General features: G+C 34.0%; 1 pseudogene; it reads left to right on the forward strand.

Moving 5' to 3' along the window:
* The first annotated feature begins 3,228 nt into the window (after positions 1–3,228).
* On the forward strand, positions 3,229–20,498 carry LOC100921466 (annotated as a pseudogene).
* The last annotated feature ends 6,030 nt before the right edge of the window (positions 20,499–26,528 follow it).

Here is a 26,528-nt window from a genome sequence, read left to right on the forward strand (position 1 = left end):
TTGGGCATATACATAGTTGATTGTCATGGAATAATAAAAATGAGACAATAATAATGCAGGAGTAATAATATTCTTTTCTTTCTTCAAGAAATTGTCTTCGACTAGAATATTTCAATGTTCATATTATTTATTCATTCCATTATCTATTATTATAATATATCACTTCTTTTGTTTTTCTGAGATCTTTGAATATATTTCTGGGTTTAGATACTTCTAAGGAAAATTGATGGCTGAAATTCTGTGACTTTCTCTTAAAAAAAAAAACACAACTATGACTACCAACAACAGAGTATAGGATGTGGTATTTTATCAAAATGTACTAAAATTTCTTTAATAAAGAAAAGATTTCCAAAAATTTCCCTGCCCAGATCTCTGTTCTTTCTTTTCTTTTTTTTAAATGAATATTCCATTCAAAAGCAATAGGAGAATCCCCAGGTTGATAATAATGATATTTACAGGTCAGCGCTCTTTCAGAAATAATATAAAAGGGAAATCAAAATCTGAAGAGAGGATGCATAAAAATTCAAGAACTGATTCCTAGGTAATTTTAGAAACTGTGCCTGAACCTACTGTTCCCAACCTGGCACTCCAGACATTCTCAGAGTTCCTGATCTCCTCTCCTCTCATTACCAAATATGCCACAAACCTATAATTCCTTTGCCTACGAAATGAAATACTAGCTCAGAGGAATAGATTAAAGACACAATATACATTAAGGACCTTGATAATACAGACTTTGATAAACCTGAAGACCTCAGCTTTCAGAATAAAATGCACCATTTGAGAAAATGTGTAGGAAAAACTTGAAGGCAGTTTAACAGAACTAAATATAGACCACCAAATTATACCAAATATTAAAGTAACATTAGAAAATATAAATTAGGGTGTTCATATACTTAAGTTGAAGGAGCATGGAAGAATAGACTCATCATATCTATGGCTTAGGGAAGAATTTGTGACCAAACAAGAGATAAAAAGGATCACAGGAAACCTAGCAAAAAAAATTACAGGAAATTAGAAAACATTTGCATAAAAATATAATTTAAATGGGAAGAAAAGCAATAAAGAGTAATATATAGATATATATTTATGTATATGTATATATTTGCACCAAATGTCTTTGATGAACATTTCATTTCATAAATAAATAGGGAACTTAACCAAATGTAGGAAAATACAAAGTATTCTCCTGTTAATAAATTGACAGAACATATGAATAGGCAAATTTCAGGAAAAATAAATTAAAGTTATTACTAGTTAGCTGAAAAAATTCTGTAAATTATTATTAATTAGTGAAATAAAGATTAAAAGAACTCAGAGACATCATATTCCACATCTCCACCCAACATATACAAAATATATTTTGGTGTGTGTGTGTATGTATGTGTGTAGGAGTGTATTAAAAAAAAAAAAAAACCAAAGGTGAGTTTTCCCAGCTCCATATAATATTTTTCTTTATTATCTTCAAGAGTTAGATCAATTTTCAAATCCCTGCCTTTTCTATCTATTCTTGTGACTTTTCCAGATAAGGAATTGGTTTAAGTATTTGATTTAATTTTACATTATAGATAGAAACTTAAAAATACATATAATATTTAATAAGTAATTTGAATTCACACTGCTTTTCATTGTTAGCTTAAAACATGCTGGATTAAGTGTTTTTAAGAAATTAAAATGATTTTAAAAATTAAATGAGAATGATAGTAGAAAACTGTAGAAGTAAATGTGGCCTACAGAGCAAAGTATTGGAAGGAAAAGCTTTAGCTTAGATACAGGGGTCCTCAAACTTTTTAAATAGGGGGCCAGTTCACTGTCCCTCAGATTGTTGGAGGGCCAGACTATACTAAAAACAAAACCTTTGTTTTGTGGGCCTTTAAATAAAGAAACTTCCTAGCCCTGGGTGAGGGGGATAAATGTCCTCAGCTACCGCATCTGGCCCATGGGCTGTAGTTTGAGGACCCCTGGAATAACAAGTATGGAAAACATTCTTTGAAAATGAAAATGCAAAAACAAAAATAATTTCTTAGTGAGATTAATATATCTAAAAATAAAACTAATAAGTATAAAAGTAGAAAAATATATTTCAAAACATCTAACCATTAAAACATGGATGAAATAAGGCTTATGCATTATTAGTACACCAGAAAATTGTGACTAAAATGGTTTCTGGACATTATATTTCAAGGAATTCCAATGCAGCCAAAATGGGAGGACAAAGAGAGCAGTACGGCAAAGTTCTTCTAATATGTCCCTTCAGATATCATGAGAATAATTTCTCAAATTAAATTGTGGATTAATCTGCTCAATAAAAGTTTAGTTTGGAGGATTTTTCCGAGCCCTAGACCAGTTAGACCCTGGATTTGGACGGACCCAGAAAGAAGCATCACCAACTGTGGGTCTAGGATACGCCTGTGACTGAGCCTGTAGTCAGTATAGACTCTCAGAACTCAGGTCTGTAAGAATATCTTGCCTTTTCTCTTTGTAAAATTGCAATTAAATTTCTGGTCAAGTTTATTTTTCTTTGAAGTTTTCTTGAAGATGTTTTCAAATCATACCCTGTGTTTGAAATTGTGTCCTGAATAATCCTTTCAGAATAATTGCTCTTTCTGAAAATATTCTTTTTTTAATGACTCCTTCTTACTGTCTAATAATTCACTTTTGATTTTAAGATCTACTCTCAAGGAGGGAATTTCTGGGTTGACCTAGCATGAAAAGGATCAAAGAGACGTTTGGGCATTTCAGATCCCATCAAAGCTGGGAAGGCTCCAGATGCAGAAAACAAGCAAGAATGTTCGTAACTTTTTTTTGTTAAGTTTGTAATTTTTAAGATGAAGGACGCAGGTGCAGAATTGCTGGGTTGGCAGGTCCTTGGAGAAACTCACTCTCAGACTCTGGTCAAAATATTTGTTTGATTTGCACCCAAGAGATGAGAAGGAACCACTTTTCCTTATTCATCTGCAGGGAACTAGATGAATAATATCCAGGAGGCAAAAATATCAAATAAATAAGTCCTGCTGATTCAAACTTTTACTTTTATCCCAATAGAGGCCCACTTCATGTCTCACATTCTGCTTTCCCAAGGAGAGGAGAATGTACAAAGCTTGAGCATCTATTAAAAAAGACAAATGCTTAGCAACAGAACATGTGCCTATAGATGCAAGAACTACTATTTCCTGCCATGTTATAATCCCCCATTTCTTGGCTCTTTAGAGATCTGGGATATTGACCATGGGCTTGGGGAAACTGAGACTCTCACCCTCTATATTATTTATATTTCTAATTTTGCAGATTTTCTTATCTGAGTACCAGATGGTCAGGAATCCTTGTCACATAGAAAGAAGTTTCAATCCTACATATAGAAAAGAAGGAGACCTAATCATTGCTGGATTCCTCTCCCTTTTTTTGAAGGCACAAGTTTCAGGGAACAAATTTTTCTTCGAAAAGAGTCCATTCTGGAGTTATGCACTACCAACGTAAGTAGTTACTTTCCAACCCTCCCCAATTTATGTAATAGTAATCCATATTTCTTTTTGATTGGTTTGTTGGTAGTGTTGTGTTTTTTTTATTCTCTGAACTTTGGTTAAAGCAAAGATATGGGTTTAAAAATGACTGGAAATCTAATATTCAAGAAGTTGATAAATTAAAAGTGTTGTTCATGTGCAGTGCAGAAAAAAGAGAGAGACTATTCATCCCAACTCTATATGGCATTATAAACCATCAAAGATTAATCTCCACTGATGACAAAAACTCCCACAGTATAAGGAGGGGTGAAACACATTAGGGAGAACCTACACCCAAAATTGAGGTTTAGGTGTTAAAACTATATTCTCTCAGAATGCACATGGGTAATACCTGATTACTTGTTCTAAATAGGGGAGGAAATATTCACAATTGTGTTCATACATGATGAAATTCTCAAGGTCATTTATGAAAGCTTGGCTTGGATGAGATTTGGGTAAAGATTTGGGTTTCCTGAATCATACCAACATAAAAGGGGTGTGTGTGATGAAACAATAACTATCTTTGGCATCAGAAAACAGAACAAATTCAGAATACTCCATTCGGTTCAGTTTTATCTAATCCAAAGCTTCAAGCTTTATCTTCCCTCCAGAGAGCTGCTAAAGAAAAGGAACCAACATGTCTTATCTTTACTTCAAAACTTTGATGAGTGTTAGGACCATTTGATTTAAATGATTCCATACTGGTGTTTTTACCAATATCAGAATAATATGAAAATACAAAAATACCAAACAATGTGAAGTTTACAATGTGCCATCTATATCAAAGTACTGACAAAATGCAATACTTCCACTGAGGTTTTTCATCATTTTATGTCTAAAAAATATAAGGTATAGGGCAATTTTTGACATTAGTTATCCCTTTGTGAGGGATGTAGAAGACCCTTACCCCAAATGACTTCTCAGAGATCATTCAGTAGAAAGCAGAAAAGCTGTTTATTAAAACCTCTGGAGGATGTCCCATCACAAGATAAGAAAAAGAAAACTTGTGTTGGGGGTGCTAGAGAAGTAGTAAAGACACATAGCTTTTATACAAGAGATTACATCATAGGTAAGAGAGCTTTGAGAAGGGGAGGGAGAGGCATCCAATTGGTTGCTAATATTTGGAGAGATTTGAATTGAAAGTTTCTGTTTCCCCACTAGCTCCTGATTTCTAGGAAACACAATATCAGGCTTTCAAGCTTTCAGGCTTAATCAAGCAGAGAGTGATTAAGCTAATTGACTAAATATCGATAAATATCAAATATTGATAAATGCCATCAGTTCAGGTTAAGTAAATATGTTTCTAGCTGGCCAAGGCTCAAGTAAATGTGAGTTTGCACATATTTGCACACAGGTCAGAGGGAAAACACAGAAATAATGAAAATAAAATAGACAAGAAGAATTATAATTCTTTAGTTTTCACCTTTCTTCTTGATAACTTTTGCCATTTTTGTGACATTTTAAATAAAGCTAAAGAGAATCAAAACCCTTCTAGTTCCCAAAACCTTTTTTCTTTTGTAATCTTTTATTTAGAAATGGAATTTTAATTATGTTCAAATTCTTTTTATTTCAATTTAATCCTTGATATGAAGATTTTCCTTCCCACTGGGATTGTTGATGACTTCCGTCCCGTCAAATATTTTTTATTTCTTTCCCAAAAGGAGAGATTTAAATGCCCAATTTGGGGGGTCATTTAGTAAGTTTACATAATTTTAAAATTTCCAATCTTTTAAATCTGTTTTTTTTCCATTTATACATGAGTTGGAGATTTTTTTACTTTTTTTTATGATATTGTTTTCCTGCCGTGGTGATAATTTTTCTTGGTTTTTTTCTGTTAGAGTTTTTCTTTTTTTCTCCCCTTTTTTTGTTTTTGTTTTTTGTTTTTTGGATCCTATTTTTTCTCCTTGATGGACTTTTGAGAATATGGCTGTAGATATCCTATCAATGTGTTAATATTTTTGGAATTTATGTTTTCATGATTTATTAGGATTCTATGTGGATGTTTTAGATTTAATATCCTGATTAAAGCCTCTGTTCCCCAAAATATGCCATCAATAGTTTCGATATTTGCTAAAGATGGAGAATTTATGAGTATATCCAAATGTAAGATTATTTTTGTCCCCAATTTCTTTGTCCTCCTATTTTTATTGTAGAAGGAATAATCCTCTGGCCCTTTTTAGTCAGCCTTTTAGTAACCTAAATTTCTATAACTACACACCTATCCAAGATTTTCCTAAGGCCTATCTGTTTCAGCTTGGCAATGTCTCTTAAATATAAGCCCCTTTCTGTATCTTTTCCCTCCCTCAGTTATTGGCCTTGTTGTTTTTTTCTTTTTCCATCAATTTTTTCTATTTTTCTGTCTCTGATTATAAGCTGTCTTTCCCATTAAAATATTTTTTGTAGAAGCCTTTTCCATTTTTTACCCGCTTAGCAATACCAGCCCAACCAGTGCTTAAAAAGGGTTGATTGATTGATTGCCTGGTTCTCAATTATCCATCTTCTAAGAGAGGAACAATATGTCCTTGCCTGAATAAGGGAGAAGGTGGACTACAAGGTCAATGGATATGCTGTGAAAATCTCAGTTGTGAATATCTTCCTTCTTTGACTAAGGTAGCTACTTCAGCTAGAGTAAAATTAGTACTGAGCCTTCAATCTTTCGGTATTACCCATTACATGGTCATGACAATTTTTTGAAATATATGTGTTCCATTTACTTTCCAGTATATAACGTTAAAAATCATTGTAAGGTATCTAGAAGTTATTTTACCAAATAAATGATTTTTAACTAATATCTTTGCATGGTAATCTCCTCATTTCAATTTGAGAAATAGAAGTCCTTTCTATTTTTGTTGAAGATACTCAGTCTGCATGTCCTGTTCAACTCTTTTTCAAAATGACACATATTCTAATGTCTAAAGTATATCAACATGTGTGTGTGTGAGTGTGTGTGTTGGAAATGTGTTTGTGTCTTAATGTGTATGTTCTTGAAAGAATCTTACAGGATATAGTTCAAGTCTGTCATATTACAATTGTGGACAATGACATTCATGGTGGCGAAATGATACGCTCAGCAGCACAATTTTAGTCAATTTTAGAGGCAGGATTTAGGATAGGTTTTTCTTACTCTATAGCTGACAATTTTCCCACTATAAAAATTTGCTGTTTCTTTGCATTTAGAGTTTGACATTTTTTATTTAAATTTTTCCTCACACTTTAGGTCAATGTTCAAACAATATCACTATTTCCTTGCTCTTCAATATGCTGTTGATGAAATCAACAAGAACCCCGATTTGCTGCCCAACACAACGTTGGGATATCAGTTACTCAATAACTTCCATCTGGAGACACTAGCTGTGGAGAGTTCCTTAATATGGCTGTCAGGGAGAGGTCCCATTATCCCCAATTATAGCTGTGATACACTGTCCAATGCTGTGGCTGTCATTGGAGGGATGTCAGCTACACTTTCCATGGCCATGGCCACCATTCTCAAACTGTATAAAGTTCCACAGGTAAGAGAGACCAATACAGTCACTCATTTTCATCTAATATCTTCTTTATATTTAAAGCAGTAAATTCTTTATAATCTGTTTTGATATAGTATCAACAAGTCAATAACCAATTATTAAGAAGTCATCCAAATATGTTCTGACAAAAGGTGATACAAAAAGGAGGAGATGGTCCTTTCTATCTGGGGAATCATTCTTTATGCTACGTGAGGTGATGCTCTGATGATTTTGAACCAATGAAAAATCTAAAGATGACTATACTTCTAATTCACCTGTTAATACATTTATAGAACTCTGAAGACTTTAGATAGAAGAAAGATTTCTTTTTTCTCACCTCCAAAAATTCCCATGGAGAGGTCTCTCTTCCATTTCATTTTGAAATTGATTTCTGTAATTTCCCTAAAATCATGAAGATCCAGTACTTGTCTCCATCAATATGTATTAACAAAGAACATCCAATTCTGGGTGTAGGAAGAGCTTTTAATCAGACAATTTCTTGGGAAATAAACCTAATAGTGATGTTAATGTATCAATTGGTAAAGATAGCTTTGTACTATTTTTGATGTAATTTAAATTGCTCTTCAAACAGGTTGGATCAGTTCACAATTCCACCCAAAGCCTTAGTATCCCAACTTTTCTACATTCCCTCTCTTTTGTTCCTTCTCTCCTTTCAGCCAATTTAATAGCTTTATGATAGTATTTCATACTTAGTTTAATTTACATTTCTTTAATCAATTAAATGATACTTACCTAGCAGAAAGTAGTTAGAACTATAGCTAACTTATTTAAAAATGTATTTACTTTCTCACCAGGGGTATAAGGGAGAGCCTTTTCATAATTTTTCTACTGAAGTAAAAAATTGCCATGACTGGGTCATATTTTATACATTTCAGTGCACATCCAAGCCTGTTATATTATACGTTAAAAGATGAGAAAGTACTATTGTCCTACCTTCCCACTTTATGGTATGAAGCATGTTGGAATTAGACAATATTTTGTCTCTCTTTTGTTAGTTTATTTGTTTTTAAATCACATTATTTTTTAATTCTTTTGGTAAAGAAAAGTCAGAACAAAATGGAAAAAATGGGAGAAATTTGAAAATAGAAAAAGAAGTGAACAAAGCATGTGTTGATTTACATTTAGTCTCCTTAGATCTTTTTTTCTGGATGCAGATGGCATTTTATGTCCAAGGTCTATTGGTGTGATGTTGCTGTTTTAGTTTTCTGGAGGTCTTTGCGCAACCTTCCTTTCAGAAGAGTAATTACCCCAATAATAGTCAGGTGTTAAAAGTCCAAAATTGTTTACTGTCTCTTTGGAAGTCCTATGTCCATCATTAGGAGCTCTGCTAGAATTTTGGAAGGCCTTCAGATGGGACATGGTCTCAGTGGAAGAAATGCAGGAGACCAGGCCAGCCACCATGACGCTGATGAAGATGGAATTGAAGTGGGTCAATTCCTTGCTGGCTGTTATATACTTCATTATCATAGGGGTGAATCTTGTGGAACTATATATTAAATACTAGGTACATGTACTGAACTAGAGAAGTACTAAGCATATTGTTAAATTAGATAACCATTGTCTTTATCAATTCCACTGACTTAGCACCTTGTAAGAATCCTTGTTTCAAGTTCAAAGTTCTGGCCCATAACCTATTGGGATTGCTTTGCATCTCTGAACTGCTGAGAACCAAGCCTTTCATAAATGATCTTCTCACATTGTTGCTGTTATTGTGAACAATGTAGTCCTAGTTCTGCTTGTTTTGCTCAGCATCACTTCATGTAAATCTTTCCAGGCCTTTCTATAATCAGCTTATTCATCATTTTTATTCATCATTTTTAATAGAACAATATTATTCCATTACCTTCATGTACCAAAGTTTATTCAGCCATTCCCCAGTTGATGGGAATCCACTATTTTTCTAATTCTTTGTTCTCACAAAAAGACCTGCTACAAATATTTTTTGCAGATATAGGTCCTTTTCCCTTCTTTATGATTTCTTGCATACAGGCCCAGTAATGGTACTGCTGGATCCAAGGACATACACAGTTTGATAGCCCATTGGGCATAGAATAGATTACTCTTAAGAATGGTTGGATAAATTTACAACTCCACAAATAAAGCATTAATAACCCAGTTTCCCACAACCCTCCAACATTTATCATTATCTTTTCCTGTCACCTTAGCCAATCTGAGAGGTATGACATAGTACTGCAGAAATGTTTTAATTTTAAATTCCCTAATCAATAGTGATTTAGAGCAATTTTTCATATAATTATAAAAGACTTTAATTTTGTTCTCTGAAAATTTTTTGCAAGGTGAGCATTGCTTGCTCTATTCAGGAAAGGTTCTGGTTTCCCAGAATTTGTCTTCTGATCTTGGACTGGAAATTGTTCTCCTGATTTGCTCCTCTACTTTGTCCCAACTGAGGTTATTAAATACTGATTTGCTGTGATTATGCTCCTGTCACTGGCTTTCCCACAGTCTATCTAACCTGGACTGAATGACCTTTTCAACCCACTGAGACTGACCTTACTTGAAGTTTTTTAAGTCTATTTTGAAGTGGAGAATTCATTCTATCAGATTCTATTCAGACACTTTTTTTTTTGGTATTTGAGGAAACTGGGATAGCTTGAGCAGCTTCTTTATATCTCCATATTGGCTCCACTTCCTGGAACAAAAATAAAGACAATATTTTCTGAAACACTTGGCCTTAGGGGTTTCATCTCATAAAGCAAAGAGTTTGAGAGTCTGGATGAGGATATCTGTTATGAGCCAGAACTTGAAACAAGGTGCCAAGTCAGTGGATTTGATAGACACAAGAGTTATCTTATTTAGCATGGTGCTTAACAGTTCTCTAATTCAGTCCATATACTTAGTACTTATGATAGTTTTACAAGATTCACAGCTTTGATAAGAGAGCATATATAAGCTAGGAGCCTCAGCCAGGTTTGAGTTCTGGGAGATTCAGAAGCCAGAGAAAGCAGGTGGGAGCTCAAGCTCTCAGAACCAAGGCCAGACTGAAAGGCTCTCCAGAAAGCTGCCCAGCCTGAGGAAGGAGACAATAAAGGGTCTGGAATATAAGAAAGCCAACCAGGTCGCAGGACAGGAGACAAGACTTGGAAAGGGACAATAAAGGATTTGGACTTTAACCACTGGCTGGACTCATGTGATGATTACTGAACTTAAACAAGGTTTGCCTCCACAGACCCCGAAGAAAACCCCAACAAGAGAAGATTACATTTTAGAGAAACTATTACAGATATCCTTGCTGGTTGGATTACTGGACAGCTGAATAAAATCAGAGGTCAACACTAATTATTTTATGACATTCTTAGAAAACTGGGACTAAGTGGCATAACAAAGACATAGTGCATATGAAATTTTCTCCTGCCTCCTGGACAAATCTCATGATTGAAGGTCTCATACAAGTGCATTTTTTGCTGTTACTGTGTTTAGAGATCAGAGATAAGGGTGCTCATTGGATATGGAGTGAACCATTGCATATCTCAGTTTTTACTAAGAAGTACTAAGAACTCTTACAGAATTCTTATTCCTAGAGTATCAGTAATGTGGAATTCCAATCTTGGCAGTTGATTTCAGTATGAGGAATTCAACATTTCCTATTCCTTCTTGATTTGGGTATAGGGAACTTTTGCTCCTAGAACAAGCTCTCAGGCATATTTCTTCTTTTCAGAGAAATAAAATTCCCCTAGAATTATGAGAAAAGGGAAATGTATGCTATAGAAAATCTCAGTCAAAAAATTGTTGATATTTGAGCTGAAAGAAGTAAGATGAATTAGAGAAGACATGTAACTATGCTTCACTATTTAATTAACAGCTTCGTGCAGGAGACACAAAAATGTTCCACTTGAATATACAGAAAAGAAATAGGAATAAAAAGTCAATGTTCCAAAGAGACTGATTTAGCTACAAAGTTAATCAAAAATATTCTATCTTTTGGTCAAGTTATCTAAAAGGGATAAAGACTTTTTTGGAGAATTTTTCCTCCTTGGAATATTTCAAACAGAAACTTAGAAATTACTTGATGGAGACATTGGAAAGACGATTCTTGGTTGGGTGCAGTTTCAGATTTTCCTTCTAATTCTTCCATTCCAAAACAACATAATTTGTAATCTGAAACTATAAATTAAAATTTACAGGCAAATTATTTGCTTTGTGAAACTCATTAATTGTTGGCCACAAATATGAAGGCCAAATTCCTACCCTGAACTCATTGTCTTCTTTATGTTTCCTTTAGATTAGCTATGGTTCATTTGATCTGCTACTGAATGATAAAGTCAAGTATCCTTATGTATATCAGATGGAAAGACAAATGCTCTTCACCGGCCTTCATCCAATTATTGATTTTGACGGACATGGATAGGTCTTGTTTGATAATCCAAAAGGGAAAGCTTCTTGAAGGATCTGAAAGAAGAGATGGCGGGAATATTTGTGTAGCTTTACGGAAAGAGGCCCTAAAATTTTAAAGAAAGGAAAAGATTTTATATTTTCTAGGATTATTTCATCATCATAAATGGGTTCTTTTCTATGGAATGTGATTCCTTCATGAATTTGTTTGATTATTAACTTATAAACTTTATGGGAAATTGTTATAACCATCTTGGGTTTTCATTGATATAATTTTTAAGGGTTTCCCTTTTCGGTTCAATACTATTTTCTCAACCCAGATGGAGATTCCTGGTTTCAGATTTTTAAGAAGTTTGAATAAATGTGGAACCCGAGGACATTTTTCCTAAAATCTTTTTCCCTTTTGGGTAATTTTAAAAATAGAAATGTTCTATCCTTTTGTGCTAAAAGATGTTTCCTTGGAGATTTGCTTTAATAATTTGAATGGCCCTTTGGAACTGATTCAAATGTTTTAAATGCAGTATAAGAACCATGTTCCACAGATGCCCATTTGAGGAAGGGGCATCAAATTTAAAAACTGGATCTTCCTTGGAAAAAATATTCTTCAAAATTTTAAAGATAAACCATTCTGTTGTGAGTGATTTGTTCTAGAGAGGATGCAGTGATGACTTGAGTTATTCTTTTATATATTTTTTCAGTTTTTTCCACCTTTGTGATAACATGTAATTCTGGGTGGAAACAATGAAATTACTTCAGATTTATTTATTTCAAGTCTTATGTAATAATCTATTAAAATAATTTAATAGTTTTCTCAGTTACATTTTAAATAATCTTTGTGTTTGTTTTTAAAACTTTTGAGTTAAAGATTCTCTCCACTATTCCCACTCCAGTTCCTTTTAAGAAAACATATGTGAAATTATGCAAACCATTTCAATAAATGTGATGTTGTGAAAGAAAAGAGATCTCTCAACCTAATTTAAAAAAAACTTACGAAACTAAATTGAGAGGGAGCAAGAGAGACAGAGAGAGAGAGAGAGAGAGAGAGAGAGAGAGAGAGAGAGAGAGAGAGAGAGAAATAGAGAAACAGAGCAGAAGTGAGACAGAGAGAGAGAGAGAGAGAGAGAGAGAGAGAGAGACAGAGAAATATTTATTCAGACACATGACTGACACGCTCATTTTCTTCTCTGGGTATGGAAATATTTTTTTTAATCACACCTTCTTTAGAGTAATCATGGATCATTGTACTACTAAGAACAGCTGGTTATCACAGAACATTGGTATTACTTTATATGTAGCACAATTCACTTTGCTTGAGTCCATGGAAAATCTTCCAACATTTTTTTCTGAGAACATCCTGCTTATTATTTCCCATAGAATAATAATATTCCATGAAAAACATATGTCAAATTTTATTCATCTATTTCCCAATTGATGGACATCCCCCCATTTCCTTTTTTATATTTTATTTGCATTTCATATGTAATGAAATTTATAGACGTTGAGTTTCTTCTATGCAGATCTTCTCTGTTTCATAGTAAAAACCCAAATCTGCCTGCTATTCTAATTCTATTTCGCTTAATTTCATTAGTCTTTTCATTTCCTTTGACAAATTTGACATGTTTTGTATGTATAGGAGTTCTTTGTAGAACACATTACAGGTCTTCAAAAAAGTGACAAACTGTCCTTTTTCCCACCAGTGGTTAAAGCATATGTTTGTATGATAATGCTGAACAGTTTTCCTTGGATTCCAACAGATATTATCCTGTTATTTTTGCTTCAATAGCCGAGTACTGTTTTTCTTACCCTTTTTTGTATTATACTGACTACTCCATTTCTCATAAGCGATTCTCTTCCACAGTAATATGTGTGATGAATACTAGAATTAAACTTTGCTAACAAAGGTTTGTGTAGTTAAAACTCTCCTCTCTCTCTCTCTCTCTCTCTCTCTCTCACTCTCGCTCGCTCTCTCTCTCTCTAGCTCTGACTCTTTCCCTCTCTTGTATGTGTGTTTCCATGAAAAACTTGTCTGTGAGATGTGGACTTAAAAGAAAGATAGGCTCTGCAGAACTGATTCTATTGAATAATAGTGGTGCTGGACAAGACTTTAGAAAGACCAGGGGATAAAATCAGTCAATACTTAAATTAATCCCCACTGTTCAGCAGAAGTTCAAATCCTGAAGCAGAAATTCAAACCTCTGGCCACATAATATGAAGATGGGACCCATTGGCAAAGACCCTGTTGTTGGAAACAATTGAAAGTAAAAGAAACAAAGAATGGTACAGTTTGAGACTGATAGATAGTGTCATGCAAATGATTAATATTAACTTGAACAAACTTTGAGATATAGTAGAGTATAGCAGTAGGCTACTGTCCATGGGGTCATGAAGAATAGGATAGGACTCAATGACTGAACAACAAATGTATACTATGAATTCTGTCCAATTAGGGTTTTATTCTTTTCCCTAAAATAATGAGGTCTTACCTTTATATTTCTCAGTGACAACATAGATTAAATTTCTGTTTTTCAACCTTCTAATTCTATATTTTGTAATTATCTGGGAAATTTTCTTGAATATTTTCCATTCACCAATGAAAACCACAACCTGAGTGTGCCAAATAAATTTCTAACTTTTACTGAAAATTCCGTTTCAAATCTTCCTCAGATTGAATTATTGTTTCATTTTCTTATACTTTGTCATTTTAAAATTTCATTCATATTGTGTTCCATTGAAGCTATTCTCCTTCCTATTTTTTTCAGGAATGATTTTGCCAAAGGTTTAGTTTCTTTATCATTTGTATTTGCTTTTATTTTAACTTTCAATTCCATCACTGTGAATAGCAAATTCTCCTTTATTGCTAAATTGAGCTTATTATCCACTTCAGAGATTTATATTAGACAATTTTATTTTTTCCTTTTTTCCTCGTTTTTATTAAAGCTTTTTATTTATAATATATATATACATGGGTAATTTTTTAATACTGACCCTTGCAAAACCTTCTGTTCCAGATTTTCTCCTCCTTCCACCCACTCCAATTCCTAGATGGAAAGTAGTCCAATACATGTGAAATATGTTAAAATATATGTTAAATCCAATATATGTATAAATATTTATACAGTTATCTTGCTACACAAGAAAAATTGGTTCAAGAAGGAAAAAGACCTGAGAAAGAAAACAAAATGCAAGCAAACAACAACAGAAAGAATGAGAATGCAATATTATTAGTCTACACTCATTTCCCACAGTCTTCTCTCTGGGTGTAGATGGCTCTTTCTATCACTAAACAACTGGTACTTGTAATGTTGTGGTTAGCTTTCTGGAGGTCTTGGGACCAGCATTGCTTTCTGTAGAGTAACCACCATGAGAATAGCCAGGGATAAAGTCCAAAACTCTTTGTTGTCTCCTTCACAGGATGTCTCCTTCACTTAGGGCCTGACAAGCTTTCTGGAGGGCCTTCAGATGGGACTTGTTTTCAGTGGAGAAATGAAGTAGAGCCACCAGGAACCTGATCAAAGATGAAATGTTTCTTTCCTGCAGTTCCTGTTGGTTCTTATATACTCTATTATAATTACTTGATCATAGGTTTCAATCTATAGAATAGGTGTCAATCTTTTGGAACTATATTAAGTACTAAGTACATGTACTGAACTAGAGAAGAACTAAGCACCATGCTAAACTAGATTACCATTGTATTACCAATTCCACTGAGTTAATACCTTCTTTCAAGTATATTTCTACCCTTTACAGTTCTACCCTTTACAGGAACTGGTTTGAATCATTTCATTGTTGAAGAGAGCCAAAATCATTTGAATTGATCATTATACAGTCTTGTTTCCGTGTTATTGTTCTGCTTATTTCATTTAGCATCAGTTCATGTAAGTTTCTCCAAGACTCTCTGAAATCATCCTGTTGGTCATTTCTTACAGAACAATAATATTTCATAACATTAATATACCATAACTTATTCAGCCATCCTCCAACTGATTGGCATCGATTCAGTTTCCAGTTTCTTGCCACTACAAAAAGGGCTGACACAAACATTTTTGCATAGATGAGTCCCTTTAAAATCTCTTTGCCATATAATCCTAGTAGAAACTCTACTAGGTCAAAGGGTATGCATAGTTTGATAACTTGTTGAGCATAGTTCCAAATTATTCTCCACCTACAATGTTATATGGGACATTTATTAAAAATAAAAGACAGTTTTGTACAAGGAATAAAATTTTCCCTAAATATCAGTCTATAATTACTCATTTCTTTAGCACCCACTATGTATTAGGACATGTGGTAAATTCTATCAATAAAAAAGTTCAATAAGAAATCTCTTCAGGGCTTTCAAAATTTATTAATGAAGAAATAATAAGCTTTTGCTTATCAGATGTACGAAGTTCTTTATGACCAGCTTTTTATTTTTTTAAACAAAGAACTTGGAATGAAGACAATCAGAGATATTTGTAAGGAATTATTGATTTGCTGAATGGAAGATGATATTTTTGCATTAATTTTATTTCTTACATTTTTTCATTTTTAAATCTTTTTGGTTTCAAAACATATGTATAAATAGTATTAAAGATTTACACTTCCAAAACCTTGTGTTCCAAATATTTTTTCTCGCGACTCCCTCCCCTAGGCAGCAAATAATGCAATATATGTTAAACATCTGCAATTCTTCTATGCACATTTTCACAAACATCATTCTGCAGAAGAAAAATCAGATCAAAAAGTGAAAAAATGTAAGTAAAAAAGAAATAAATTGAAAAGATGAACTATGTTGTTATCTACACTCAGTCCCACAGTCCTCTGGCTGCAGATGACTCTCTCCATCACAAGACTATTGGAACTGCCCTGATGATTATATATATATATATATATATATATATATATATATATATATATATTTTGAAGTAAGGGTGATATACCTTTTGAAGTAAGTTTAATATCTGTAGAAAATAATTGGATACCGGGTTTGTTATTTTTCATTTGTCCTTAGTTTTCAAGGAGAAAGGAGGAAAAGGTGTTCAGAACTCTAAGAGAAGCTCAAGAAGAATGACAAATTTTGGAAGCTCCAAATTCAGAGCCTGTTTTCCTTTAATAGTCAATCCTGGGACATGGGCACGAATACTTCTTTCCCTAAATATTAACAACCACCTGTCCTTGCTTTCAGCTCCACCACTTTCTGAAATCCATAAATTCTGTCAATAATGCCAGTGATGAGTCATGTGAAAATGGAACCAAGCCAGCTGCTGAGACATATGATATATTGAATTATAAATTATTCCCTGGCAAGATAGAGACGATGGTCAAAGTGGGTGAAGTGCAACCTCTTGCCCAGAGATTCACCATCAAGGAAGAAGACATAGATTGGCCAGAAGATTTCCATCAGGTAAGGGACCAATGAATATGAACGTTATCACTTTGTCTCTTTGGCTTCCTGGACACTGGTGTTTCTTCATTGCTACCAGGATGTTACAGATGCTGGAAATGTCTGTGATAGGGTACTAATATCCACTTACTGTTCTTTTTTGCTTTGATCAAAAGAGTTCTATGATTGCCTTTTTTCAGTCCCACTTGCGCATTCTTTCTAGCTAAGTTAAATAATGATCTGAATTGTTCATACTAAGAGAATCTTGATAAGATAAGATTGATAAGATTGCTCACATTAAGTGAGTAAGTTTGAAAAATAATAATAGGGTAGAGAGTAGTTTCAACAACATTTTTTCCCTTTCTCTGGTGGAAATATAGACTCCAACTTCTAGGTGCAATATGAAGTGTGGCCCTGGATTCAAAAAGACAGCTCGTGAAAGACAGCCCAATTGTTGTTATGCTTGCACCCCATGTCCTGAAGGAACGATTTCCAACCAGACAGGTGGGTTCCTAAAGATAAACTGTCCTTTTTCCAAAGTAACAGACATTCTAATTTATTAATCTTAAACTAGTGTGCTTTGTATTTGGCAAAATAATATTTTTGAATTGAAATAATATTGCATTTATTCAGTCCTTTACATTCAATGTGCTCTGTGTTCATTCTTATTATTAGAAGCATCCACTGGTTCAACATACCAAAAATCTGTCAAAGCAGAACCCATTAGGATTTTACTACCATGGGAATCCCTAATACTTCCCTGACCTTATAGCCTAATTGTAATCTTCCCATTCCTGCAGGAAAGCTTAATCTAAAACTTAGTTCTAAACTTCGTCCCTCTTAAAGGAAAAATTAATAGAAAAAAATCTTAATTCTAAAAACTTCTAAGCATAGATGCATTTGGTTGAAGAGCAGAAGTCTGGCCTCTGGATTTAGTCTTCATGAAAATATCCCTTGGATAAGATTGATCAGAGTTCTCAAGGGAGATTATTTGAAAGATTTGTTTTCTGGAGGATGGAGTCTCAACTCAAGGAAACTTGGCTCACAAAAAAAAAAATTGAATAAAAATTGATCATTCTCAAACCTATCTAAGTGTCAAAGCTAATGAGGCTTCATCCTGATTTGATTTTTACTTGATATTGATCAATAAAATAGTATGTTTGAAAGCTTAAGCTTTGGGGGATTTTTTTGGTACTTTATCTTTCTCTGTATATTAACTCTTATACTTGGTTTAGATAACACTTACTCCTTATGTTAGTCCATTGGAATTGAATTTTTATTTTCATTTTACTTATATCCGTATGGTCAAGCCCACAAAATAGACTATTTCTCACATTATTTCAGTTAGTGTTTCTTTTTTTTTCCAATTACAGTTATCTTTCATAACATAATGTGTAGTATTTATTATGAAGGCTTTCTTTTTTATAATAATAGCTTGTCATTTGTCAAAATACATACACAGATAGTTTTAAACATTCATCCTTGCAAAAAAATAGCTTGTGCTCTAAATTTTTCTCCCTCCTTTTTTATCTCCCTTCTTCCTTAGATAGCAAGTAATTTAATGCAGGTGAACCATATGCATTTCTTCTCAACATATTTCCATGTTTATTATGCTGCACAAGAAAATCAGACCAACAAGGAAAAATAAGAAAAAAAAATCCAATGACAATAAACAATGACAATAAAAGGTGGAAATACTATGTTGTGATCCAAATTCAGTCCCCATAATCCTGTCTCTGAATGTAGATGGCTGTCTCTATCATAAGTCTCCTTGTTGAAAACAGCCAAGTCTTTCACAGTTGATCATCACATGGTATCTATTTCCGAGTACAGTGTTCTCTTGATTCTACCCACTTCACGTTGTATCAGATCATGTAAATCTCTCCAGGCCTTTCTGAAATCAGCCTGCTGATCATTTCTTACACAACAATAATATTCTATTACATTCATTTATCATAATTTATTCAGCCAGTCTCTAACTGTTGGGCATCAACTCCGTTTCAAGTTCTTTGCCACTACAAAAAGAACAGTTAAAATACTTTTATACATGTGGATGGTTTTCTCTTTTTCTTTATCTCTTTGGGATACAGACACAGTAGATCCACTGCTGGATGCACAGTTTGATAGCTTTGTCCTGATACTTCCAAATTGCTCTCCAGAATGGTAGGATCAGTTTACAGGTCCACCAAAAATATTGTGTCCAGTTTTCCCACTTCCCCTCCAACATTCATCATTACCTTTTCCTGTCATCTCAGCCAATCTGTGAGGTGGGACCTGGTGCCGCAGAGTTGTCTTAATTTGGATTTCTCTAATCAACAGTGATTTAGAGCATTTTTTTCATATGACTAAAAATGATTTTAATTTCTTCTTCTGAAAATTGTCTGTTCATTTTCTTGGACCATGTGCCAATTGGACAATGGCTTGTAACTAGGACCTTACATTCAGAGAAATACAACAAAAAGTCTTTTTAACTTAATATTTAAAAATCAACTCTTGGCTTTTCTCTATGGTTCCAAAGCTTCATTTCTGTTCTTAAAGTCTTGGAATATGAAGAAAGGACCCTTTCGGACTCATTGTTGGTGGTTTCAAATTAAAATGGATTGGTGGGAGTTTGAATTTGTGTTCTGTAAACCTACGATATGAAATAAATAATTTCAACACAATATTTTATCCATATGTGGAGAAATGAAGAAACTGAAATGTATCTTTATTTCATTCAGTCTTTAGAATATTTTTCCTCCTTAGAAGGAGTCCAAAAATGAGATGAAGCCCAATGTGAAATGAATACCACTTTACTTTATAGAAGACAAAAAACTGATCAGTCTGGGATATACCATGATTTTATTGCTTTTTACAGATGCAGAGGAATGCCTGCAGTGCCCTGAAGATCAGTATCCTAATAGAGAAAGAGATCGTTGCCTCCCCAGGACTGTGATCTTCCTGGCCTATGAGGAACCTCTGGGAATGATTCTGGCCTGTGCTGCCATCTGCTTCTCCCTCCTCACTGTGCTGGTCCTGGGGATCTTTGTGAAGCACAGGGATACCCCCATAGTCAAAGCCAATAACCGCAGTCTCAGCTGCACTCTGCTGGTCTCCCTTAACCTCTGCTTCCTCTGTTCTTTGCTCTTCATTGGCCACCCTACCGCAGCCACCTGCCTGCTGCGCCAAACCACATTCGCAGTTGTCTTCACAGTGGCCATTTCCTCCATTTTGGCTAAAACTATCACTGTGGTTCTGGCCTTCAGGGCCACCAAACCAGGGAGCAGGCTCCGCAGGTGGCTGGGATCCACAGCATCTTACTCTCTCATTTTCACCTGCACCCTCATCCAAATGTGTCTCTGTGGCATCTGGCTTGGGACATCCCCCCCCTTCCTGGAGATGAACATCCACTCTGAGCCTGGCTTCATTATCATCCAGTGCAATGAGGGCTCCCTCCTCATCTTCTACTGTGTCCTGGGCTACATGGCCTTGCTGGCCTTGGCGAGCTTCACCCTGGCTTTCCTGGCCAGGAACCTGCCGGACACTTTCAATGAAGCCAAGTTCCTGACCTTCAGCATGCTTGTGTTCTGCAGTGTCTGGATCTCCTTCCTGCCCTCGTACCAGAGCTCCAAGGGCAAGGCCATTGTGGCCTTGGAAGTCTTTGCCATCTTGACCTCCAGTGCAGGGATTCTCACTTGCATCTTTGCTCCCAAGTGCTTTGTGATCCTTCTAAGATCAGAACAAAATAATCTGGGGATATTTAAAAAGAAAGCTATTTCTTGAGAAGACAGGTACTCTCAAGCTCCCTGGACACAGTCAAAGAAGTCTTTTGATCAGATAATCATAATAAAATGTTAAATGCATCTGATTCCTTTGCCTCTGTTTCCCATAATATTCTTCATTGTTTTTTATTGAATATAATAGCATTTTGAAAGCATCCTGATTTAAGAATAGAAGTAGAATGGAATCACTTGCTGTTTTGAATCAGTTTAGAGATAGGAGACAATCTATGAATGAGATTTTTAAATATTGGTGGAAAATAATTGTGGAATTTAAGTAAATGACTGGTTTCTAATTCTAATTTTTAGTAAGTCCACCCAGCATTCTGAATCATTGATTTGTTACTTGGAATATCAGAACTTTAATTTTCCCCCAGGTTGCTTGAATTATATCATTAACAATTATTATTGAGCTTATTGAAAATAGCCCTGAGAGAAGATTTGTGCGAGAATGCTAATTAATTTGCTGAACAGAATGGTTTCTAACCAGTGAATATGTATTAGAAGTCATTTAGCCTCTCACTTCTCCATCAATTATATAATTGTAGAGTGGCCATTGGATGGAGAAATCTGTTCCAAAGCTTTATATTTCCATCAAATACATCTTGTAACAATACCTTGGGCATATAAGTAATTGATTGTCATGGAATAATAAAAATGAGGCAAAAATAATGCAGGAGTAACAATATTCTTTTCTTTCTTCAAGAAAACTATTTCAAATCAAATATTAAAATGGTTATATTATTTATTTATTGCATCTCCATTATTGCAACCTCTCATCTCTTTAGTTTTTTTGAGATCTTTGAATGCACTCTCTGGGTTTAGAAATATCTAAATTTCAAAGGGAAATTGATGGCTGAAATTCTGTGAGATTCTTTTTAAAAAGATACTACTACAACTACCAACAACAGGCTATAGAATGTGGTATTCTTTTGAGAATACACTATTTCTTCAATAAAGAAAAGATGTCCAAAAATTCCCTTGCTCAGATCTCTGTTCTTTCTTTTCTAAAATGAATATTCCATTCAAAAGCAATAGGAGATTCCTGAAATTGATAATAGAGAAATTTACAAGTCAGTGCTCTTCCAGAAATAAAATAAAAGACAAGTAAAAATCTGAAGAAAGGAAGGACAAAAATTCAACAACTGATTCCTAGGTAGTTTTACAAACTGTGTCTGAACCTAGTGTCCCCAAACTGGCACTCCAGACATTCTCAGAGTTTCTGGCTCTCCTCTCCTCTCATTCCCAAATATGCCACAAACCTACAATTGCTTTGCCCTCTACACATTATAAACTTTGGAATTCAGTCCTTTGTACTTTTCTTGACAGGAAATGAGTGCCATCTTACTCCCACACCAAGTGGAAGGTATGCTTTGTCATAAACTCCTGCTTTCTCCAGTTCCAAATTCTCTTGTGTAGGCCAGAAATTTCTCCATCCCCATTAGCCTAGGAAAACCTTAATTGTCGTACTTTCAGAAGTAAATCAAGGTCTTCCTGAGGCTCAAGAAGAGGACAAAATGTGTCGCTCACTTTTTGCAGATGATGTGATTTTGTATCTAGGAAAATCTAGAAAGTCAACAACTTGAAATAATGAATCATTTCAGCAAAATGGCAGGATAGGAGATAAATCTATAGAAATCATTAAAACTTCTGTTTGTTAATCACCAAATGATGTAGGAAGCTAGAGAAAGACAAATTTTTGTTAATAACATTAGAGACAGTATTAAACATTTGAGAGTCTGAGAAAACTCTTCCCACAGATACAGAAAGAATTAAGTAACTGGATAAATTTTAATTGTTCCTGATTAGACAAACCAATATAATTCAGTGAAGAGAATACTTAAATTAATCTACTGTTCTGTGAAATTACCAATGGATGAAATAACCTTTGGTACCTTGATTGATGTGGTAGCAAATTAGTAAAGGCCACACTAGGAAAGTTAGTGTAGAGATTACCAAATATTCAAATATCTAATACTATTTAAATTCAATTCATCTGAAGAAATGTTTGATTTGGAATATAAAGGGAAATGTGGAAGAAAATATCAAGAGAAAAGGGAAAAAATGAAATTCACAAACCTTAAACCATTTTATCAACTGCAGCCATTGAAATCATTTGAAATTGGTTTAAAAATGTAAATCAATGACATAGGGAAAGGGAGACCCAAATTCAGTTGAACTTGGTAAAACTCAGCTTTTGAGGTTGACTGTAAAGAATTCTGAGCCCTCCATAATTGACACTTTGGAATTCTGGGTCAGAAAAGACTTTTGATTGTCCCTGAGACAGTAAATGGTAAATATATCAATTATTCCAGAAATCAATTGAGATTATTCCCTAGAGGGTCAAATATTGAAGCACAATCTTTAAAAATCAGTGTACACAATGGAATGATGGAACTCACTGGAACAGATGCTTCTATAGAGCAATATTGCAGGGGAAAAGAAAGTATATAGGAGAAAAGAAGATGGATGGCCAGTATCAGGGAGATAAAGAAGAACTTGGGCAATACTTGAGAGATAATGTAGGAGAGAAGGAGTTGGTGTACTGTGGTCTAAGTCACAGAATGAGACACAACTGTATAACAATAACAATAACCACCACAACAGCAATAGTATGATGGACAAAGTAATTGAACAAACTTTTAACAAATTTCTTAAGAGAAGATCCCCTCAACTAGTTACATTTACAAGTGGATCCTGCTGTGTGGGTTTTTTTTTTTATTGTTGTTGTTGTTGTTGTTGTCCTTTTGTTTGTTGTGGGGGTTTTTCTGTTTGGGAGGGGGGTGTTGTTTCTAGTTTTTGAAGGCCAATTGAGGTTAAATGACTTTTCTAGGGTCATATACCTAGAAAATTTCTGAGGCCACATTTGAATTTAGGGATATGTATCTTGCTGGTTCCAGGATTATGGTGGCCCCTTGTTGTATTTTTATTATTGTATTTTATTAGTGGATGAAATGACACTTTAAACATGAGGAGGTAGGGATTCTTAGGGAGCCTACCTCATCAGCTCCTTTTCCTGTTCATTTCAGGTACAATGGAGTTGAAACTGCTGCTGAGTCATGTGACTATTTATCCTGATGTTGTCCATGGAGTAGTGCAGGGAGCAAGATTGGGAAAGGCAGTTAAGTTGTCATGTTGGAAAGTCTCCTTTTATTGGCAAGCCAGTTAGTTTTAAGTGACTTGCCAGAGCCACATACCTGGGAAGTGGTAAGTGTCTAATCCAGGTTTGAATTCAGGTCCTTGTGACTCCAAGAGTAGTGGAAAGAGCACTGTACCATTCAGCTGTCTCCTATAAGTGAATTCTATTATAATTCTCTAGAACAATTTACCACAATATTATATAAAGCATTTGAAAAATAGATTAAAAAGTAGCTATAAAAATATATTTTATGACCCAAATATAATTTTGATCCCACAACTAGAAAGAGTAAAGAGGTGAAAACCAAATATTAATAAAAAGATGATAATTCTGAAGTTAATTAATTTTTTCAGTGCCAAAGGAATGAAATTTCCAAAGTAACATTTTTTGGGGGATTAAAACAAAATCACATAGAAATCATCTGGAACAACAAAAGCCAAGAGTATCCAGACAGTCCAATGGAAAAAAAAAAAAAAACTACAAAAGCTAGTTTTGCAATAGCAGATTATAAATTAGATGACAAAGTAGTAGTGGCTAAGAAATAAAATACTAGCTCAGAGGAATAGATTACAGACACAATACACATAATGTGTGTATTACACAATACACAATAAGGACCTGGGTAATCCAGACTTTGATAAACCTAAAGACCCTAGCTTTCAGAATACAACACACCATTTGAGAAAATTTGCAGGCAAAACTGTAAAGCAATTTAGCAGAAGTAGCTTTAGACCACCATAATATACCAAATATGAAGGTAACAGAATACCCAGCGAAAGAACTCTAGGAGATGACTATGAACCACTAGATAGAATTCCCAATCCCTCTATTTTTGTCCACCTGCATTTTTGATTTCCTTCACAGGTTAATTGTACACTATTTCAAAATCCAATTCTTTTCGTACAGGAAAATAAATGTATGGACATGTGTGTGTGTATATATATATATGCATGTATGTGTATATATATATATATATATATTGCATATAAGATAATGCAATATGTATGTATATATATACATACATATTGCATTTAACTTATACTTTAACATATTTAACATGTTTTGGTCAACCTGCCATCTGGGGGAGGGAGTGGGGGGAAGGAGGGGGAGAAATTTGAACAAAAGGTTTTGCAATTGTCAATGCTGAAAAAAATATCCATGCATATATTTTGTAAACAAAAAGTTATATATAAAAAAGGAAGTTAAAAAAAGTAACATTACAAAAGATAAATGATTTAGACCTAAAGGGTGTTAATATATTTAAATTGAAGGAGTGTGGAAGAATATACCTGTGAGATCTATGGATAAGGGAAGAATTTGTGACCAAACAAGAGATAAAAAGAATCATAGGAACCTAATGAAAAAAAATTTACAGGAAATTAAAAATGATTTGCACAAAAATGTAACTAATTAGGAGAAAAGCAACAAAGAGTAATATATATAATATATATTTGTGTATATGCATATATTTGCACCAAATGTCTTTCAAGAACATCTCATTTCATAAATAAATAGGGAACTGAACCAAATATAGGAATATAAAAACTATTCCCCAGTTAATAAATTGACAGAAGATATGAGTAGGCAATTTTCAGGAAAAATAGTTACTAGTTATGTGAAAAATTCTGTAAATTATTATCAATTAGTGCAATAAATATTAAAATAATTCTGAGACATCATATTTCACAACCACACACAATATATACAACTATATTTTGGGGTATATGGGTGTATGTGTGTGTTGGAGTATATTAAAAAGACAAACGGTGATTTTTCCTAGCTCCATATAATAGTTTCCTTTACTTTTTTCAAGGGCTAGATCAATTTTCAAATCCCTGCCTATGCGACCTATTCTTGAGACTTTTCCAGATAAGGAATTGGCTTAAGTATTTGACTTCATTTCTTGTTATAGATATAAACTTAGAAATATATATAATGTTTAAAACATAATTTGAATTCACACTGGTTTAATTAGGTTCGCTTAAAATATGCTGGATTAAGTGTTTTTAAGAAATTAAAAATGATTTAAAAAATTGAATGAGAATGATAGTGAAAAAAGTTGCAGAAATAAATGTAACCTATAGAACAAAATATTAGGAGGAATATCTTCAGCTTAGAATACGAAGGATGAAAAAAAATTCATTGAAAATTAGAATGTAAAACCAAAAATAATTTCTCAGTGAGACAAATGTATTTAAAAATAAAACTAACAAGAATAAAGTTAGAAAAAATGTATATTTCAAAACAACTAACCATTAAGCCATTGATGAAAGAAAGCTTAAGCATTATTAGTGCAACAGAAAACTAACTAAAATGGTTTCTGGACATTATATTTGGAGGAATTCCAAACTAGCCAAAGTGGCAGAAAAGAGAGAGCAGTACAGAAAAGTTCTTTGACTATGTCCCTTCAAATATCATTGGAATAACTTCTCAAATTAAATTGTGGATTGATCTGGCCAATAAAAGCTTAGATTTGGGGATTTTTCCCCCAGTCTTAGACCAGTTAGACCGTGGGTTGGGACTAACCCAGAAAAAAGCATCACCAACTGTGGATCCAGGATATACCTGTGATTGAGGCTGTAGTCGGTATAGGATATCAGAGCTCAGGTCTGTAAGAATATCTTGCCTTTTCTATTTGTAAAATTGAAATCAAATTTTTGTCCAAGTTTATTTTTCTTTGAAGTTTTCTTGCAGATGTCTTCAAATCATACTCTGTCTGAAACTGTATCCTGAATAATGCTTTCAAAATAATTGCTTTTTTCTGATAATATTCTTTTTTATTATTTCATTTTACTGTTTAATAATTCACTTTTGATTTTAAGATCTACCCTCATGGAGGGAATTTCTGGGTTAACCTAGCATGAAAAAGATCAGAGAGTCTTTTGGGCATTTCAG

The sequence above is a fragment of the Sarcophilus harrisii genome, chromosome 6, assembly GCF_902635505.1.
Source record: "Sarcophilus harrisii chromosome 6, mSarHar1.11, whole genome shotgun sequence".
Classification (NCBI taxonomy): domain Eukaryota; kingdom Metazoa; phylum Chordata; class Mammalia; order Dasyuromorphia; family Dasyuridae; genus Sarcophilus; species Sarcophilus harrisii.